This window comes from Haliaeetus albicilla, chromosome 17 (genome assembly GCF_947461875.1).
Source record: "Haliaeetus albicilla chromosome 17, bHalAlb1.1, whole genome shotgun sequence".
Taxonomy (NCBI): Eukaryota; Metazoa; Chordata; class Aves; order Accipitriformes; family Accipitridae; genus Haliaeetus; species Haliaeetus albicilla.
In genome coordinates, this window is record NC_091499.1 from 12,942,856 (window position 1) to 12,951,949 (window position 9,094).

Sequence of the window (9,094 nt, forward strand, 5' to 3'; positions counted from 1 at the left end):
TTGTAGTGTCTTTCCATGGAGATCACAAAGTCTTGAAACAGGGAGTAGATTACTGGACAAGTTAAATTTCCTTGGAGCTGACAGCCTTACCTTTCCCCAGTTAGCAGCTCATTTTAATTCTAAAGATGTTCTCTGTCCTAAGCTCAGCATTTGACTGACAAATTCAATACCACGCGGGCAATATTATTCCCTGGCAGCCCTAGGCAGGTTGATGAGAGAAGCAAATTCTACAAAACAGGGAAACAAAGGCAAGTGGCAAGCCACACAATGCGTTTTTTGTCTGTGCGTATGTGAAGTTCATTGTCAAAAGCCTTCCTTTCCTCCAACTGTAGGAGAAGGCTGCAATTGTGGAAATTCCTAACAATGGTTTTGAAGTAACAGGGGCTCTAGCGCATCTAGGCAGAAGTACTAGATGTTCAAAGGGACAAAAAGGAAGGCCCCCTAAAGCCCAAGAAAATGGAGCAAGGAAGGATAAACACATGGTTTGTCTTTATAAAGCCGGCTACTGAGCAGCTATGCTTCCCTTGTAACTCCCAGTACTTGAAAATCTGCTGCCAGATCTGCTGTATCTTAAATTCAATATTTGCTGCTGCATCTCATAACAAGGAACTGGTTAAAGGCAGGGTAATCTTTTAAAATTCTGCTAAAGGATTTTGCCTAGAAATTGTCTGCTTAGGAACATTTTTGCATGCTACACTCCTGTCTGTGCTTTCGATGTGAGTCTGTAGTTTCACACCTAGACTGTAAGTAGAGAACATCTGTAGGGCCATGTATAAATGGTTACATAAATAGCTGACAGTGGACAAAACAATTGCTTTGGTGCAGCAGGTAATTGCTGGGCAAGTTACCCAAAAGAAAAGCTGACTCCTCTTTCTTGAGAAAGGCATAAAAATCCTTCTGGCATAAGGTTTTTCAGATATTAGTGGAAGCACTTTTTTTTCTGATGACCTAAGTAATTAGTATTTTCTCTTTAAATAAACATGCCAAGTTTATGCCTTGTCGGTTTTGTGTTCATTCCCCATCTACATATAACTTTTCCTGGCTGTCCGCACAGCTTCTTAGCAGCCAGCATCTTCATGTTTTTATTGCAGCAGGAGCTTTGCTGCAATGGTCATTTCCTTAGCCCATCACTCGGACTACTCCATCGTCACTTTTTCTTTGCTGGCTCCTTTCTCTCTGTGGTGATCACATCCCTGTGCTGGCTCTCGTCTCTGTGATATCAGGCAGAAATAATTTTTCTTCACTTGCAAGCTCTATCAGAGCCTATCCCCACCCTGCCCATAAACCTTCATTCACTGTCAGGAGACTGACTTCCACCTTCATCAACCACGAGCAAGCACCTCTGCTATTTTCTCCTCAGGCTTGGGAGGAACTCCTCATTAAAAATGTGCAATGCTCTCTCCCTTTCTTCCAGCCCCTGTTTTCAGAAAGACTCTCCTTTGAACACTGTGGGCCAAAATCTTGTCAGTAGTTTGTTGGACCTGCAGGACGGTTAAAATTGTCCTGCGCTCTCTTGTGTCTCTGTCTCCGGGTCTAGTTTTTCATGTTTGTGTTCTTGTGCGCTGAATAGTACAGTGGGGATCCCAAGCCTGCGACAACCACCAGTGACTCATTGTACGGGAGCGTGCTTGGGCAGAAGGAAAGGAAGGGAGGGGAAGGTACACAGAGATTTTAAGAAGCTCCTTTCCCTCCCTTTAAACACTCTCTTTGATACACCTCAGCACCGTCCCTCCGGGGGAGTGCTGTGTAAACCTCACAGACCTTTACTTCAACCTCCAGCTCCGGCCTGGCTTTCTCCAGGAATGCAGGGACCTACACAGGATGCCTTCAGATACTGCATTACAGTCTGAAACCGAGGCAGTGCTTTTGAGTGGAAAACCCAAGTCAGCCTCAAAGAATTGGGAATTTGGTTGGTAGCCAACTCCTTCTGTGTAGCTCTGCTTTTCACATCGCTCTGCCCTCCCTTCTCCTCTAGGCTTAGTCCTGAGGAGAGTTAGGTTCTTGCTTTCTCCAAGGGTTTTACTCTTCTGAACAGTGCAGTGTTTTACCATCAGGTGCATCCTCCCTCTGCGACTATCCCTAAGAGGAGAAGCAGCACACGTAGGAGAGAAAAGAGTGTTGTGAAGGACAGTTTATAAATGACTTCAGTGAGGCAGAGTGATGTGTCATTCTGGCAGAGAGCCCATTAAAGAGGAAGCGCTGCTCTTGAATGTGTTCAGCTGGGGTTTCTGAGAACTCCTTTATACCCACTCATTATCCATTTCACATTCTGGAAGTGGATGGTTATGTTTGCCTATGTGACGCAGATCTTAATAGTTTTCTGCAGTACTACATCATTTAGCTCTCAGCTAATACAAAACCAAGCTAGTAATTAACATTAAATGCTGAGAAATGGATCTGATGTGATGAACACTCAGCATATAATGAGAACACTGTGATTTCTTACTTGGAAGCCATCATGGTCTTACAACATAACCAGTCGTTACAGATGCCCAAACAGAGCTGGGATTAACAATAGGATCTGGTTACACTTGCAAACCTAATTGTTGCTAGTCTGGTAGAAGTTGCACTCTTGGGCTCCACTTCGACGGATAACAGCTCTGGCATCTATTGTCATTTCATAATGGTGTAATGCTATTTATGCCACAGAAATCCTAGCTGAGCCATGAATTACACGCAGATCAGGCACACCACGGAAAACGCAGCTGTGTCGGGGGACAAGGCTTGTAAGCGACCGCTCTGCGAGGCCAACTCGTACACTATGGAGTGAGGCAATGTAAGTCAACCATAATAAATATTAATAAAAAGATTTGTTAGAACAGCCATTAAAGGGCCAGCAGAACTGGAACCCGAGTGTGCCAGACACTGCAAAATCAGCAGCTGGTTCCTGCTGGACAAACAGACAGACAGACAAAGCTAGGCCTCAGCAAGGGGTAGGCTGGAGACCTTGCCCTTGATGCCATTAAGAAAAGAGATGCCAGGAGGAGGTGAATATGCTGCAGCCCTTCTGTCTCCTGATGCTGCCAGGGAACTGATGGTGGTAGTGACTGTGAGGGCTTCTGCAGGACCGCAGCCTCCTGGGGTTGAGGATGAGGGGACCAAATGTCCTGGGATGACCCGTGAATGAGAGGGCATGTTCCCAGCATCCCGTTTTTTCAGAATGAGCTGAGCAGGGGAAAAGCCCCAGTTTCTTGCCCCATGCAAAACTGCTGCAGAGCCCCAGCTTCTCCAAGCTGGGGGGTCCAGGCCCCTTAAAAGCCACCCAAGCAATAGTTGTGATAGAGAAATGTAGGGAGAGGCTGTCCCCCACTGTGGGATGGTGACCCTGCCCTCTCTACAGAGTGTTCACCTTCCCCAATTTAGCTGCTGCTGCTGTATTTCTCTGTTGGGGGGGGGGGGGGGAGAAACTCACTGGGGTGGTGGTGATGCCTGAGAGCCGTGGGGAGGAGAGGATTTGCCCCCCAGCCCATGGGGTGCCCCATCGCCCTGTGTCTCTCCAGCCTGGATGCTTGGTGCTTGTGGCAGGGGAGGAGAGGGGACCCAAAGCAATGTTTAAAAAAAGGGAGAGTAGGGTGGCCCCAATATGTCTTCATCTAGCTCTGGGCCCAGGCAGAAATAGGATGTAATGATCAAGCACAGCAAATAATGTGATGGCAGCAAATAGGAGACTAATTGTGTGCTTCTTGTGTGATATGGGTTTGGACTTTGGGGTTGGGGGGGTTGTCTTTTGTAGGGTTGTATCTCCAGTGGAGAAGGCACAATCCAAGTGAAACTAAAAGATGAGTGGGAGGAGTGGTTAAGGAATGAAAACAGGGGAGAAACAAGTGAGGAGAAAAGCAGAGAGTGAATTCAAGGTGAAGAGATCACAAGCAATTTACATAGATTTGAAACAAAGCGCTGATTAACCCAGGCCAGAGAAAAGCCAGCCTGTGCTGTGGAAAATTTTGAGTGCACTGTATCAGACTTTAGCCTCACCCTGACCAAAACATCCATATCAGGCAGATAATAATGAAAGTACTTATGAAAGTTCTTATAAAATTTCACACACAGCAGCAGCTTGGAAAATACAGTGATGTGAATCCTAAGAGTCTAAAAAGAGAAAGAGCACTGACAGGTATTCACTGGGCTTACCTTCGAAAAATTAAGTGTTGCATTGATTCTACTGAAATTGGAACTTGTCTCAAACGCAAAGGCTGGATCACAAAACTTGCCTCCCTGGTGAGTATGCAACAATTCCTTGCAAATGGTCATTAACTTGTGGCTTACCATGAAATACCTTATTTTCCCTTTTTCTAATAAAAGTACTTTTTCTAAATTGCCATAAACTGAGCTGAATAGAAACTTTTCTACCAGATACAGGATGTTGAACATCGGACATACTACTTCATGGCCATCTCTCTCGGGCTTATGCCTTTGCTTTGTGTATTTTTAAGATTTTGCGTTGCTTAGAATAGCCTGCAGTTGAAACAGCAGGCATTTATAGTATATCCACAGTCCCCGTGGACTAAATTAAACCCCAAAGACATAGAAACAGGTTCTCAAGGGGGAATTCTTCATGTACCCTTTCAGTAAGTCCTTCTTTTCTCTGTGCTTTTATTTTTCAGTTTTAGTGTAAAAATATCACAGTCATGATCTGTCTTGTTTGTACTCTGGTAATTTAATTTCCCAGGTTTGTTCAGTTCCCCTTGAGCTATTGGATGCAAAATGCACAAAGGAAAAATAAAAATATTTGAGTCTAGTGGGGTAGGGTCAGCTTTGGGCCTGCAGTATGAATGGGGAAAGGATAATCTCTGGCAATGTGTATTCATGCACGTTCTGCAATGGCATATATTAATTTTTAATCTATTAATTTTCTAAATTATTCATGTCAGAGAAATAGCATAAAAAGAGGAAAAGCAATGGCAGTCAGTACCTAAAAACACTGTTCCCGTGCAGCTAATGGTCTCTTTCCTCTCTTGGTATGCTCTAATTCTCCTTCTCTCCACCCTGGTACTCTTGTGGGCACAGCTGTGAATGGACATATGTTGTCTGGCAGCAGCAGAGGTGCTCATACCTAATACCCTTGAGGCCGAGCTTTGCAGACATCCCGGTGCTGGTGTCAGTGCCAACTTCAGGAGCCTCCACCCCACCTTCAGTCACTCTTTCCCCCCTGCAGCGCTCCTTTCCCATAGCTGTGCTGACAGAGCTGCTTGTGGGTCCAGGCTGTAAATTCGATCAGGCATCTCTTCTATTTGAAAGAAAGAAGCAAATGTATATTTCTAGGGTTCCTAGGTCTAGAAGCACACACAGTCCACAAACAGTTGTGTTGATACAGATGAGGAGAGGGTTTGCTGTGGTGTGAAGGTGGTGGGAGGTGCAGTAGGGTTGCCTTGTGCCAGTAGTGCTACTGAAGCCTCTGCGTTGCTACACCATAGCCCAAATCCACTCCTGCATGAGAGGTGTAAAGCACCCAGACTCAGGGGGAAACAGGCTTCAAGATGTGCAGCTTTCCTGAATATTGCTTGGTAGCTGGCTCATGGCTCAGGTGCCTCCACAGCATAAACGGTTGTGGTGACCATGTGCTGACTTGTTACATGTACATATGTGCAAAGAGTGGACTGAGGATTTTGCGTATCAGCTTAGGAAAACAGCCAAAATTCAGCTAAAAGTACTCCCAGAATGGATGCAGTGCATGAACAGAGCTACGATTTGGTGAATCAGATCAAGTTTTTCTTTGACAACACCTCGTTTTAATAGTGTCGGTAGTGCACGTGCGTGCAGATAACACTGTGCAGACCTGGCCTCTGGCTTCTTCAGCCTCTGCTCTATCTGTCAAGTGAGAGTTGCTGTTACCTCAAGATGCTACACAGATCAAAGACAGCTAGTTAAATATGCCTACAGATTTTTAGACCTGCAACTGTATCTCTCTGTGTATTTGGGCGACAGACAGCACAACTGATGCTGATCTTGATTGTGCCTTTTTTGCATTACCGTCAAACAAAAAATGAAAGAGCCGAACAGCATCCTCTAAGGTATTGCTGTCTGCATGCCATCTCCCCGCTTGATTTCTTCAGGTCAGTAAGACTGTAAGAGCAATCCTCTGCAGGAGCTTTTGTTTTAAATTAAAGATGCTACAAGACTATTATGTGATGAGGCATCATGAAAAATACCCTTTCAGAAGATCAGATTGACACTTCCAAGCTGTAAGTGCACAGTGCAAAGGCTACACGTATTGTTAATGTTTGTGTAGGCACCACGTAAGGTCCTTGAGGGCAGGCAGGGAGGCACCACTTTGTTCTTTCACCTGTGCTGAATAAAGAGTGTTATCAGTATGCCGATAAATCCTGCCACAGAGTTTTGTTACGCTTGGAAGGAAAATATGATGTGTAACAAAGCCAGGGAGGTGATAAGAAAAAGTTTGCTTTGCTTTGTTTTAAATGGGAGTTGTTTTGTGCGTGGGAATCTGCACAAGGGGATACAGCAGTGATCAGAAGGCCAGATGAGGAGATTGATAGCTGTGTTTAGACTGAATTCCAATGCCCTGCTCTGTGCTTGTTTCCTGACCCATCTTCAGCATGGTCTTCAGGTAAAACATTAACAAACAGTTCCCCTGCTGGAAAATTCAAGGCCAGCTTTCTTCATTGCCCAGGTGCCCAGCTGTCAAAGCAGCATGCACTTCAGCTAGCATCTCTAGGGGTGAAACCTATAAGAAACCTGGCCTTATGTTGCCCTCCACAGCACCCACTCTTGGAGCAATGGATAGTGCTCTGCCATACCCTCTTCGGAGTTTGCTCCGAGTCCTGTGCGCAGCCATGAAGCTGTGAGAAAACTGTGACAAGATCGTTCATATCCTCATGCACCTTTTTGCAGTTTGCCTCCACAGAACCACCAAGGCATGGACAGAAGATGTGTCCTGGTGTATGGCCTGGCTGGAGTCCTGTGTCCTCCTTTCCATACTGAAAGAGTAAGTATAGGATTGCTGCTTTGGAAAAGCCACCTGCAACTGCCACCCCTGCACGGAGATTGCTGCTGATGGCAACAGGGGTTATGGGTAAATTCCTGCCACAACCAGTGCCACAGAAAAAGGGAAGAACCGAGGAAAGCCTACTACCAGGCTAGGGATGGGAACAGCCCCAGGAATGAAGTAAGGATGTGGGGAGGCAATTCTGCCACAGATGTGAGGTGCTCCACACAGCACCTAAGCCTGACCCTGTGGGTGGCCCTGGGAGGGGTGAGTGGCCCAGCTGGCAGATCTGCAGGGCTGTAGCCCTTCTTCTGACACAGCCACACCAGTACCCCAGTACCAGTACCTCCAGTACCTCCAACAGCTGGAGCCAAGCCTCCACCTTGGCTTGGTGGCCTGCTTGTCAGGACCAAGGTGGCTTCTGACTGCCTTGCAAAGTTCAGGTAGACTGGATGGAATAAATGACGTCCTGGTTGTTGCTGAGAAGGTCCAGAAGGAGTTTCATTTGGAGGAGATCTCCTGAAAGTCACATACTTGAGCAACGGGCTGCATCTGGACCGTTAATGTGCTCAGGAGGACCCTGAGGAGTAGCGACCCAGGCAATCCTGAGGACACTGGGCAGCAAGAACTTGACTGCCAGATCTTAGCTCTGCACCACCTTGTGTAAGACCATGAATGCATAGCCACAGTTGCCCCCCACACCTCCTCGGTGTGTCAGAGAGGGGTTGTACAGGCTGGTCTCACCACTGTGAGCCTGAGGGCTCTCTCTAGGTAGCCCCGTCTGTGGGACATTGGCCTCAGAGCCAGGCCAGTGAGCTGGCGGCAGTGGTTCACCAGGATGGTAAAGGACACCATGAAAAATAAGGACAGGACCCAAGGGAAGACCATTAGGCTATTTTCTGGATTTTCCACCCCTTTGATTTTGTTTTGGTAGGGTAAACTGTTCTGTCTCTGTTCTTTTACAGATGATGGTAACAGATCCACTTTACCAGGAAGATGGATGGATAGCTCATAATCTGGATTTGAGACCTGACACGGTAAGTCAGAACAGGCTAGTGGCTCTAATTTTTTATTTATTGCACTTCTGCAGACCCCAAGTAAGTGCTAAAAGGGCAGACTATATTTCTTACTTATTTTTAAGGTTTTGGCGACATTACAACTTTATGCTTTCTGTTTTTCTGCAGTAACCTATTCCAGCCATAAACCAGCGACGGTCTGGGCACATTTAATCTGAGGGGATTCCAGATGGCTGTTGTAATAGAGAGTGACCAGTCTTTCAGTGTGTGGTCTGTGCTTAATCTGAGCTGGCCCAAATAAAAAAGCAATATGAAAATACCTCTGTATCTGTGGATTCCCCAGTGAGGAAGTCTGGAACTTTTGTAAAAGTTTTATTTTATTTTTAGTCATTAATGGCAAAAAACTATTGAATGTGGACTGTTTTTCACGTTTACCCCTTGCCAGTAGCCTCTCTGCGGGAAACCATTACAATTTTCTTGCATTTGAGAACAGAAGTTTTTGCATTTGACAATTGCAAATTATTTTTTGCACTCTACAACATCTGCTTGTTATTTTGATTTAGGGCCTTGGGCAAACTCTTAGCTCACGCACCATCTTCCATCCCATATGTGCAAAAAATAAGTGAGGTTCATGATAGGTGCCCTGAACTTAACAGGTCTGAGCTTGGTGGAAGTAGCCTCTAGAGCTTTTCAGAGCTCCTGGTACAGGAGAGAGCAGTCTGGCTGTGGCCCGCTGTGTCTGATCACAACGTGGGTGGTGTTATCACCTCCTTTTCTAAAAGGTCCCTTTCTGCTCACCCATATCAGCCTACCAGAGCACCATGATCAGCGAGAAGCCAAGGGCTGCAGGGGTTTGGACACCTGACGTGTCTACACTCCCAGGGGTTGGGATCAGAGGCTGTAAGAAGTGCAGGCATGTCAGGTATGGGGCAAGTGTGAGAACGACCCTTTGAGGCAGGTTGTTCGGTCAACCATACTTCTGGTCTGATGGCAGCTAGGGTGCCCTAAGGGCCTGCACCACGGTGGTGGCCTTCAGAAGGGACCTCACCAAACCATGTGGGCACTGCCTCAACCTCCTGGGACCTCTGCTGTGAGCACAACAGAAGATAACAATGCTTCCCTACCTTACAGAGAC

General features: G+C 46.3%; 1 long non-coding RNA gene across 1 annotated transcript; it reads left to right on the forward strand.

The window, feature by feature from the left end:
* The first annotated feature begins 1,653 nt into the window (after positions 1–1,653).
* On the forward strand, positions 1,654–8,332 carry LOC138689610 (uncharacterized). The gene is made up of 5 exons (XR_011328529.1): positions 1,654–1,909; positions 2,650–2,776; positions 6,850–6,943; positions 7,909–7,980; positions 8,128–8,332. It is a non-coding gene; the product is annotated as an uncharacterized lncRNA (long non-coding RNA).
* The last annotated feature ends 762 nt before the right edge of the window (positions 8,333–9,094 follow it).